This window comes from Hylaeus anthracinus, unplaced genomic scaffold, assembly GCF_026225885.1.
Source record: "Hylaeus anthracinus isolate JK02 unplaced genomic scaffold, UHH_iyHylAnth1.0_haploid 11982, whole genome shotgun sequence".
Classification (NCBI taxonomy): Eukaryota; Metazoa; Arthropoda; class Insecta; order Hymenoptera; family Colletidae; genus Hylaeus; species Hylaeus anthracinus.
In genome coordinates, this window is record NW_026534330.1 from 15,303,254 (window position 1) to 15,315,567 (window position 12,314).

The 12,314-nt window shown below is 36.9% G+C and overlaps 2 long non-coding RNA genes across 2 annotated transcripts; both read right to left on the minus strand.

Annotated features, from left to right (window-relative positions):
- Window positions 1-889: 889 nt before the first annotated feature.
- LOC128886444 (uncharacterized) lies at window positions 890-1,995 on the minus strand. The gene is made up of 3 exons (XR_008459820.1): window positions 1,887-1,995; window positions 1,616-1,721; window positions 890-1,453 (listed from the first exon to the last, which is right to left on the minus strand). It is a non-coding gene; the product is annotated as an uncharacterized LOC128886444 (long non-coding RNA).
- A 157-nt stretch (window positions 1,996-2,152) lies between these two features.
- On the minus strand, window positions 2,153-3,157 carry LOC128886446 (uncharacterized). The gene is made up of 3 exons (XR_008459822.1): window positions 2,594-3,157; window positions 2,410-2,512; window positions 2,153-2,260 (listed from the first exon to the last, which is right to left on the minus strand). It is a non-coding gene; the product is annotated as an uncharacterized LOC128886446 (long non-coding RNA).
- Window positions 3,158-12,314: the final 9,157 nt, after the last annotated feature.

The following is a 12,314-nucleotide window of genomic DNA, read 5'->3' on the forward strand; positions in this document are numbered from 1 at the left end:
AAGAACATTATGCAATGGTAACATACATACAGCCAAATATTAAAAACAAACCAATTGCAAGTGTAGAATTCGATTTAAAAGTTCGGTATCAAATTTGAAACTTAGGGCATTTAAGGGTTAATTTCAGGCATTTTTACTACTGGTATTTTTACGTTGTAACACATGAAATGCCTCATTTTGTATTGGCAAATTTTTTTATCCACTTTCTCGAAAAATATTTCTATCTTTCAGATCTTTGACGCATTAATGCAAAATTTAGAGTCTCCTTCATTTTAATTTTCAAACATTTACATATTTTCACCCATTTTCTTATAGTTGTAAGTTGTACATTTTAACGATTCTCATGTTAAAGTTAGATTCAAATTTATTATGATAAATTGTCATTGAAATTTTTTAACGATTACGTATTTGAAGGTAGGAAACGTGTAATTTCTTCATTAAATGAACAGATTTCGATACCTCCTATCTTGATCAGTAACGTTTAATATAAAGAAAAAGTTATATTTGCGTAAAGTTTTCATTATAAATCAGACGTTTCATGTGCTTGTTCGCTGGCTCGAGCCTCCTCGCTTACGCCTATGCTCTGAGCGCGCGCTCCTTGGACGCTGTGATTGGTCAGTGTTTTTCGTTAATAATTCAAAAACGAAACCCCATCCGACATTTTTGCAAAGGAAATTGTTGTTCAGAATCGTCTCAGCTACCCCCCATTTCCGGCTTCTCCCCGAGTTTTGGGACACTGTATATCCAACAGAATATAATTTTTTCTTTCTTTTAAATCACATTTTTTAGGTAACATAATTGCTTGTTTCAGTGTAATAACGCTAAAAATTACTTAATATATGCCCAAGACAAAGCCAAGAAGTATAACTTTCCTCCTTGCAGCAAAAACGTCGAAAAAATTCAGATTTATTGTTTTTGACAATGAAGCAGCCGAACAAAAAATTTTAAAAAAATTGACGACACTGCCTGCTATTGTACATTATCAGGGAACCAAACAGTAGAATAGCATGTTTTCATATTTTTGAGGAAAAAATGTTTTTCCGATTTTTTTGAGCTTTTTCATTTTTTACAGCCACAGTTTTCAACAAAAAATTTTGAAAGTATTCTCAAAAATGCGCCTTAGGATCCGAAATGTGTCAGATTTTTTCAGAATTTTAGAATGCATTTGAGACCGGAAAATGCGCCGAAAAGCGTAAAATCTATTTTACCCTGTAACTACCCTCACGAGCAAGCTAGAGGGTTAAAATTTTACTCAGAGGGGTTTTTCTTGGTCAGCTTTCGAATGATTCAAGAGCCATTGAAAAAGCTCTAAGGGCAGTTTTGACCATCTTAATCGGCTAGGGCCTTACCACTAGAACATCTACTCGAAATGTACTGCATACAAGACTGATAAAACCTAAGCAGCTCTCCATATCCATGCGAATAAATCCTCTCCACACCCTGTACAGCAAATCTAAAACAAAAACACTCAAAACCAACAAATCATGAAGTAAATATTAAAACACAGAGATACATAAAAATATCTTTTGATATCTAAGATTTTAATCTAAACCAAGCTAACTCAACCTGGAAGTAAATTTATCCACAACTCTGCGATTAAGAAGAAATAAATTACCTTGAGTGTATCCTCTCAAACTGTACCGTACATAAAATCTTGGAAATCTAGCTAGCTCTTCGTACCCCTGTGAATAGAGGTCCTTTCCGGTCTGTGCACAGCAAACCTAAAACAAGAGCACTCAAAGTCAATGTATCTTAAAGTAAAATACTAAAACACCACGATACATAGAAGTCTCCTTTATAACACAAACTAACCCCAATCTAAATAAAGATAATTCCATCTAGAAGTAAACTCATCTCCAACTCTACGAATGGAAAAAGTAAAATACCTGTAGAGTATCTTCTCAGAATGTACAGCGTACAAGTCTCCAGTAACCTAAATAATCCTTCGCACCCATGCAAACAAAAATCCTCTCTGCTCCCTGTACAACAAACCTAAAACAAATATATAAAATCAATGAATCATAATATAAGTACTAGAACACCACGATACATAGAAATATCATATATAGATCAAAATAACATCTATCTAAATCAAGTCAATCCAACTCAGAAGTAAATCCATCTCGAACCCTACAACGAAAAAAGTAAATTAACTTCGTAGTATCTTTTCAATATGCTCTGCGCGCCAGATCGTAGGAAACTAATTAGCTCCCTGTACCCAATGCAAATAAAAATTCTATCTGCTCTCGCTACAGCAAGCCTAAAACAAAACAAATAAACCAAATGGATCATAATATAAGTATCAGAGCACCACGATATATGGAGATATCATAATTTCAACCTAAACCAAAAAATCTCAATTCACAAAAGATTTACCCTCAACTCTCTGAACAGGAAGAAATAAATTACCTTCAGAGAATCCTCTCATGAAGAAATGCACACTAGTTATAGTGGCATGAAGAACCCATGCACTCCTACGCACCAAAATCTTCCTCCTTTCGACACGACAAACCTAATAGAAACAAACAAAATCTAATCAATCACACTATAGAAGCATCAGAACACTCCGATACATAAAAATGTCATAGCAAACCGAACAGGTAAATAATCTCAATCCTACTCGATTTAATCCAACCTAGAACGTCAAACCCTATAGAACGAACGAAGAAATGTATCGAAAACGACATCTCACGGTGACAGACGAAAAAACAATCGAAACACATAAAACATGAAACGTGTAACGATCAAGCAAGGAAACCGCGATACCATCCATACCCTAACCTATAAAATATAACTATACCCAAATAACTAGAACAATCCTATTAAGGGTGCGCAGGAGACAAACTGGCGCCACCAACGGAAAGTAGGTGAACTACTAGATAGTTTTTCCCGCTTTTCAGGCGCAATAATGAAAAAAACATATAATAATTATGCATTTCGTAATCAGGAGAAGTAAATCTATCGTCTCGTCAAGCGTTTTTTGGAAAAAATTGAAAAAAAAAAAAAAATTTCTTGTCTTTGAACGTATTTTTAGCAAGTTTCAAAAGCGAAATTGCAAAATGTGTAACTGTCTCCCGCAACAGTATTTTATAAGGAACAGTTTAAAAAAAACATCAGCCGGAAAGGTCGCTTCCTCGTCTCATAAAATTATAATGGTGTTGTTGTGATGAAATCGAGAAGACTGATGCGCTTGCACAATGGCTTGAGTTTCACGCTCTCCACCACAACACACCACAGCGCTGGTGTCGTCTCTCCTGCTGTTGGTGTGCCGATAATCTAAAAACGCCTCTCAGCATGGTTCAGTACCGTACTAAATCCGTACTACTTAATATATGCCCACGACAAAGCCAAGAAGTATAACTTACCCTAACCGTACCGTACCGTACTACTGTACTAAAAAGTATGAAGCGCCCGAGCTTATATATTTTACTTTTGCATATGTATATATATTCAATATTATATTGTTAAGAAACGTCATGTATATGTTAAGGTTGTTTATATTGCATTGCAATTAATTGATACAGAATAGTCTGTTACGATAATTTCAAAGTAGTAAATAATAAACAACTGATATGATATTTGTAATATGGTACGAACATAATAAAGTACTAATTGTTATTTGTGGAATGTAATGATAGTATGCAATGTAAAAAATATTGTATAATAAAAAAGGTAAAACGTTTATGAACATTATTTTTGAATATACGTAATTATATAAGAAAAAGCACACTAACAAAGGGAAGGCGCAAATGTTGCAATCGCTTTTGCAACGACACCCTATGGGGGTCGTAGTACGCATGTAGTACTGCAAAACCATTTTGGCCTTTTTCAGAATGGGTGTTTATTTTCGATGTACAATAAAAGCATCTACTCTACCAATCCATTCAACGAACGTTGATTGGTAGAGTATTAGGTTGTAACGCTGCTTGACCCCGGGTACGAATCCCGATTGATGTATTTTTTTTTTATTTCAATTTTCTATCAGAAATATACTTTTTGGATATCATGTACTATATACTGCATATTATATATTACCTTACGCATATTTTAAGGTTAAAATTAATTTTTTAACGTAACATACCATGGCGGAATACCTAACTGCTGTAGGTGAGTAAGTCTTTACAACGATTTTTATGTTTGGTCGTAAGTTTATTTCGTTTTATCGTGACAGTTACATGAAGGAAGGTTTGAAAGTTTGAAAATGGATAGTGATTCTTTGCGTGCAAGTTGTTTTGAAGAAATAGTCATCGATAGCAGAGAATCCAAAACATTGTGGAATATAAAATGTAAAAACTGCAATCGTTGTAAAGTTTTAACTTCAAAATATGTGTAAGGTAATATATAATATGCAGTATATAGTACATAATATATGAAAAGTATATTTCTATGACACAAAATTGAAAAAAGAGAAAAAAAATCAATCTGGATTCAAACCCGGGCCAGCAGCGTTACAACCTGATACTCTACCAATGAATTCAATGATCCTTCTTAGATACTTTTATTATACGTCTATTAAGAACACATATAAAAAACTTTAAACCATAATATCTCGAAAACGATGGCCTATTCTTCAAAAGTCAAAATGGTTTTGCAGTACTACATGCGTACTACGACCCCCATACGGTACCGTTGCAAAAGCGATTGCAACATTCGTGCCTTCTCCTTGTAAGATAGATACAATAAAAAGTATGTTTCATAGCGAAGCATGTAATATGTAGCAGCATATAACATTAAATGGAAAAAAGTGAAAGAATAGAATATAACAAATTATTTAGTTAATTATAAATTGTTCTATGATTCTATTTGTACAGGGGTCCACAATTATCGTTTTGTTGGAGGCAAATAACAGTTGGTAATAACAAAAACAGATAAAGTCCGAATTTTCAATTGTTCTATTTTATTAATAATTTCATATAAATTATACAAGACGTATTTAATTTTTATTTATATAAAAATAATATATAATGTATAATGTATAATTGTTGTTTTCAAATTATACAATTAATTTACTTGTTATTCATATACTTCTGTACTTGTGTATACCAATGAAGACTATAATACCTACACAAGACATGATGAAACAGTAGTAACAGGTACTGTTGATGATGTGTAATACATATGCATAGCGCGTAGTACCCTGGGGTTGCATGTCAGTGGGTACAGATCAACAGGTGACTGGTATTGGGACAGGTAAGTTACTCTCTTCATTGTGCTCGCGTGGTTCCCACTGCGTTTGGCCGAGCGACGCGACAAACTGAAAACAAATGAAGCAGAAATAGATGTTATTTCGCATTCTTCCGAGTAAATGTTAATTAAATATGTTAATATTTACCTTACTCTTTGCAAAAATTTCGTCCGCTGTTCTGCATGTACAGTTGTGGTGTTTTTTTTTTTTTATGGAGGTAGAAATGCTTTTACGCACGGAGTGGGGGACTCGACCTGGCAGTATTTGCAGGTAATACCCACTAAAACCACCCCCGTTGAATGTTTATTCCACGTTATACAAAGCAATCTAATACTACAAATCTGTTCAACGTAAGTGAATATGCAAAAACAAATTATCGAGTATTTAATTGCTGGATAACGTTTTTCTTCGTTTGCAGCTTGTTGTGCTTCAACGATATATCGTGGTTCGCGAATCGGCATATATCTTGCAACTCGGCTATCTATTATTTCTGGAACCAAGCATTCTTCGTAAAATCGTTTTAGCAACGGTAACATTTTGACTTGCCAAAATGTGTCGTCGCGTTTAACAATTGTGTACTTGATTCTCAAGGGCGTCCAAACTGCAAAGATGCAATATTTTCTTTGAGTTATATGCAGTTGCCCTTGTATTTGGAAATAATATTCATGCCTTTCGTTCAAACGATCATCATCGTTCGCAGCAAAAGCTCGATAACAACCTATGCCTTTCTTTGCAATCGCTTCATCAGGAGAGATGTTTCGCGCTGCATACGGGCATTTTATTTCGACGATAGTGTCGTCACCAACAATGCCGACAGACGCGCGCCCAAATATGGGAATTCTGCATCAATAAACAACCCACAGTCATTTATTTGAATTCCCATGTCCGTCTGCAATTGCTCGCGTGCCAAAATTTCTTTCTCTTTACCCCACTCAACAGCGGCTGTTTTGAGTCGAGGGAGATAGAGAATATTTTTTACCAGATTTTGGCACGAAGTTGTCTCTCTTCTGCAACAAATTTTGCCAAAATTCGATGCAGTTAGTAGCTTCTTACGTACGTAGCATCACTGCTGGTTTTTATATTGCCCGCGGAGTGATGTACTCTAGTTCGTCTCGAGTCTGCTGTTGAACTCGCAACTTTTCATAATGCTCGTATTTTAACTGCTCGTAAATATTCACAGCCACGTCTGGCCGCTCAGCATTCGGCCCGTAGTCTTTATCAGCTTTACCACTATGGCCAGAATACTTCGATTTACAAACAATTAAACCCAATTCTTGAGCTTTACGCAGACGTTCATTACGTTTGGCACGTTGAACAATATTTTCTTGTTCAAATACTGTCGCACGTGCCGGTGGTTTTTTACCTAACGCGTGACAAACAGCACTCATCGATGTGAAGCTGTTACAGTGCACCACCGCTGCTTTCACACGCGTTTCATACGAGCCTTTTTGGGCTAAATGCATACGTTTACCGCCAATACATTTGGAAATAATTGCGTTGCAACTTTCCACTGAGTTGCTGGTATATTTATAGAGCAAGCTCTTTGCATTTTCTATAATGTGTTTCATTGCATACTCTATTTTATCATAGAACCCCCTCATTTGCAATTGGGGAACAAGATTTGTCTCGTTTTCCTTTCGCGTTCCGTCGCAAAAGTATTGTAACGAGGCGCAATTTTTATGTTCCCCAAACACATGGCTGGGTATATTTTGCAAATCTTTAACCAAATTTGCAATTTTCTCTTCCCAGCATGTTTCACTATTGCGTCGAAACTTTGCAGCCTTTACTATAGCGCTACGGATGTGTGTAGCGTTCTCTGCAATAGCTTTTCTCAGTTTCGAGGTGTCCCTTTTACCAACTGAACTCAGTTCTTTTAATTTTTTTGCTAAGTTGCGGAGAAGATGATTGGTACATTCGACCATCTCCACAACAATGTCTGGATATGGTGGCAAATCTCTCAATTTTTTGAGGACATTGCTGTTACCATCACCGATATATTGGCTATATATTAAACCGTGTTGTTCCAAACTAGCGAAAGCCTTCTAATATAATATCGTTTTCCATGCTAGTGGAACTCTGAGCACGTCCCCAGTTTTTGTAACAGACGTACTTTTTCGGTTTTTGGTTTGCGTTGCTTGATCTTGCACAAACAACGCAATATTTGTTTCTAACCCCCACAAATAAAATTTTTTGTGTATAAAACCCCATGATAAGTGCGGTTTCGGACGGAGAATCGTAACCACCACTATGATACGTTCTTTTCATCCAGGAACCGTCTGTTATCACAGAAATGTGGGAAATACCGTTTATAAAATCGCCTCTTTCAAGCGCCAATTGCTTTTCAGCTTCGCCAGCCACTCGCATTTCTGTTTCTGCAGCAGCATCAAACGCTTCAGCTACGTCACGCTCGTACTTTAACATACGTACTCGTACTTGTGGCCAATCCCCGTCAATATAGTGCCACAAACGGCACCTCCATTGACATCCAACATGTTGTTGTCTGTCGGGTCACTCCAAAAACTATCTTCGAAGTGACACATTCGACATTTCACAACATATTTGGTTTTCAGACCATGAGAGATTGTTTTAATTATGCAAAGGTCACTGAAACGGCATTCGTTATTCCAATGAGTCGATATTCTTTGCAGTTCTGCAAAGATATGTCCAACATTGGCAATGGTCCGTCCAGTGACCTCAATGGAAGACAAACAATCTACGGCGATGTTTTGATCTTCCTGCAAAACGATATTTTCGATATCCTCATCCGTATCGTTTTGCAGATGCGATGGAGCACTTATTGCAGTGCACGCACCTGTCGAAGTTGAAGGGGGTATATGCGATGTTGATTGCAACATAGCCGCATAACTTGTCTCCACATGTACTTCATCCAGGAAACAATGCGCTTCTGAACTTCTTTCATGTTCTACAGTTTCTGAACTGTGGTCAGCGCATCTATCCATGGACGAATTTGTACACGTTACAGACGATGTAGCGATATCGCAACCGGTAAATGTATCTAATACATTTTCCTGCCCTTCGGTACATACTTCTGACTTATATACTGTTCTTTCGACAGTGCGAGACTGCTCTCCCACACATTGTCTCGCTCTGAATAACCTACGTTTCAGAGAATAAGCCCTTCCACGTCGTTTGTGAGAGCAAGACTTTTCCATTCTAACCTTCTTTTTGCTTAATTATAATTTGTGAACGGCTTTGTGAAAGCCGGCTTACAAATTTATATAATGCAGTGAGAAGGTGTTTAACAATAAATAAATAAATAAATAAATTGAAATACCTATATAATAAATAACTAACACTAAATAAATACAATCACTAAACATTAAAAATAAATTATTAAAATTATTAAATAAGTTATTAAAAAACATGACGAATGCACGAACTAATGTAATGTGAGCGCACCTCGCAATAACAATAATAACAATAAAACTTGTTTTGAAATTTTTCTGGTTAAAATGAGACCAAACACGATATTGTTATGACAATTGGTTATAATTAATTAGACTCGTAAATGTTCCTCTATTTTCGCTGTCTCTTCCTATGCTCTGGCGACGTCGGCAAAGTGTAAAGACCCTTGGGGATTTCCTTACCAATTATTTTCAGAGAACGAAAAACATGACAACTAGGCTTTCAAACTCATACATATAAATACATATGTATCGCTTTATTTTTTCCCGACAGTAGAAATCGAAACACGGTGTTTTGTCCAACACACAGTGGTCTGGCGGCCCGCTTTTCGTGGCCAAAATCTAATTTCTCAACTTCAACTTACAAATACAAATACAATTCGTATACTTTACCCTTTTCTGATGTCTCCTTGATTAAATATAATACCATAAAGATATGTTAGAAATAGAACTTATTTTCCAGAAAAACAATAACGCTTATGCAATAAAGGTTTTGGGGTAAGTGCCGTGCGGTTCAACACGGTCCTCTTTCCAGAAGGCAACGCCTCCGAGCCGATGGCACACATAATGTTATGGAAGCGTTCAGACGGCGATTCTCGCGAGATACAGTATCGCGATACAGATTTTCGATATCCGCGGTTGGTCAGCCGCCGGCAACTTTTTCTGTGTCCGGGGAGCCGACGAAACATTGAAATAGATACGAGCATTCACACGACGCTGCGCAGTATCGTCGAATTCGTCGAATAAAATATGAAAAGCTCCCTTTTCTTCTCTTATATTATTAATGGGATGAACTCAATATTTTCTCTTAACTTTTCTCCTTTTATGCTAGCTTTTTTATGTAGAAACCAAATGGACAAAGCTTCAATCTCATCCATTATTTCAGAAAAGTTTTCACTAACTAAGAACGCGCGTTTCTCAAACGAGAAGATATGTTTAACTGAAAAACAAACGATCAACACCGAGCTGCGAAATTAGTTTGATACAGTATCGCATAAGTATCTTGCTAGCACATACGTATCGCATACGTGTATTGCGATACGCGTATCGTCGTGTGAAAGAGCTCTTCCCCATTCCGTGGCCAGATCCTTCTATAACATTACATCATTTGTTTAATTCAATATGGCTAATTACCAATTATGGCAATGCAACGTCAGGTTGCTTGCTCTGTTTACGCGTTACCATTGGTAACTCATCGGTCATGCGATACTCGTTTTGGAGTCGCCTTCGGTTCGTCGCGCGCTCGGTCCCCCGGTAATTATAGAGAACAGGTACATCCTCTCCGATTTCGATGATTTTTAAATATGTTGTAGAAATCAACATTTTGAACAACTTGTTTCTATACATATAACCATCGCTTGGCCTTAGTTTCCGAGATATTTGCAAAATGCCATTGCTGCTACACAATGAATATTGCGTATAGCTACGTGTCTGTGGCACTGTGTGTGTAGGCGTTCAGTCGTCGACTGTTTAGGCTCGGAATACACGTACGCGTCTGAGTCTGTGTGCGTTAGCTATCATTCGCCGGTTGGCTCGTGTTTCAATCTGTTCGAACTCATTTATACATATAAAATAGCGCATGATGAATTGAGACATATGCTTTTTAATTTTAATTTTAGTAAAACTCACAGACGCGTACTCACAGACAATATTCATTGTAGTGGTAGTAATGATATTTTGCAAATATCTCGGTAACTAAGGCCGAGCGACGGTTCTATGTATAGGAAAAAGTTATTCACAATGTTGATTTCTACAACATATTTAAAAATCATCGAAATTGGAGAGGATGTACCTGTTCTCTATAATTACCCTGTTTGACGGTCCTTCGTCGTTCAGCGCTCAGGTAACTTTCTTATCATAACGGGACTCTCTACCAACATTAGTCACTGAAAGCGTGCGACTTTTCCGTGTGTGTAACGTTGCTTAAATACATATACACGGTCGCGTTTTTATGTGAACGCGTCATTAACGCGACTACATACGTATATTTTAATCCGGGTACAATGAATAAAGTGTTAAAGCAATGTAAACGTTAGGAAGGGTTACAAAAAAATGATTGAGAGTGATTGATATCGGACTTGTTTTAAATGAAAGCATACACTTTTCTTAACAAGAGCATATAAATTTAAAGCGCCTCTTCTTGCCGCTTTTTAGTTTATGTAAACCTTTAGAAATAGGCGTCCGACATTTGAATCGTTTCAGCAGCGCCCATCGCGTTGAAGAACCGCCTGGAAGAAGCGGACAAAGTTGGATGTTTAGATTGCGTTATCTGTTGTTAGTATTAATCCTTTGCACTCGAGAGGTGACTCTCAGTTACCATTAGGTTTCGCGCAGCAAATCTATCAGCAATAATGTTTCTTTAGATTTAATTTCTCTGGAACTCGAAGTGCCAATAAAATGATTGTCGGTGAGGTAAAAGTGAGGTGATTCTCAAATCTCGATAGCTCAGCATTCATGGCAACAGAATGCTAAGAACGCATCTCGAGTCGTTGGTAGATACTAGAAACAAGCCCTCGAGTGCAAAGAGTTAACTCTTATAAAGAGATATTGGTTCTTTCTACTAACTAGATTTACATTACAGAAAATTCATAAATAAATAAAATAAATAAATTCATAAATCGACATAAACATATTTTTAATTTTGGTAATAAATCACCGCTTTCTGGACTGACTTTCTGACTGACTGTTCTTTTCGCTTTCTAATACTGACAATGAACTGCAGCCGGAAGGACAGTTTAGCATAATTTTTCAGACATTTCTGATGATCTGATAATAAAATATTTCCAACAAAAATTGATCAGTATTAACAGCTTTATAAATTTCAGTATAAACAATAACAAAAATAAATAATTGAGACCACTTCGATTTTTTAAACGTTAACATATATTTCTGACTTTATAATATTTTAGCAGGTGTCGAGACGAATTCAACAAGCTATGAAAATACAACCTTAAATCTTTAAATAACGCTAAAATCATTTTGGCCACGAAAAGCTGTGCGCCGGACCACTGTGGCAACACAAGGAACAATTACGGGAAGGCCAAAGAAAGTTTACAACATATATACTCGCGAAGCAAGGCTATTTTTGAGAATCTTGCTGATATTGCCAGAAACATAAATTTAGCCACGGTCGTCGATGAGACCTTCGTTCGTTTTCGTTCTCAATAGCCGTTATTGTCCGAAACTCGGAAAACTCAAGGGTGATGCACGCCTGTGCGACATAACGTTCCACTTGGCGAAAGGGTCGACTTTCGCTGGGTACTACGGCACAGGCCATGCTGTCACCACCTGAGTCCTTGGCGTTCCGTAAACAATGGGGCTGGGCGAGATCTCGAAAAAACCAAGAACGTAAAACAGACATCCCGGACAATTCCGAATCGAAAACCGAAACCTCGGTTCACTGTGCCGACTTCGGATTCTTATTTCTTTTATTCTTTATACTGTTCATTTTTTTCTACTTTCTACTTATTTGCGTATACAATTTTCAATAATTCAGCTTATTCGTTAATTTTTTCTATGAAAATATTACGAAAGCCTTCCTCAATTTCCTCCTTTCTCTACATACCTTACACTATACAGGGTGTCCCAAAAATGTTGTAACACCTTCAAAGGGGTGGTTCGGGAGGTGATTTGAAACAACTTTTTCCTTAGCAAAAATGTTGTCCGAGGCTTCGTTGAGGAGATATTAACGGAAAACACTGACC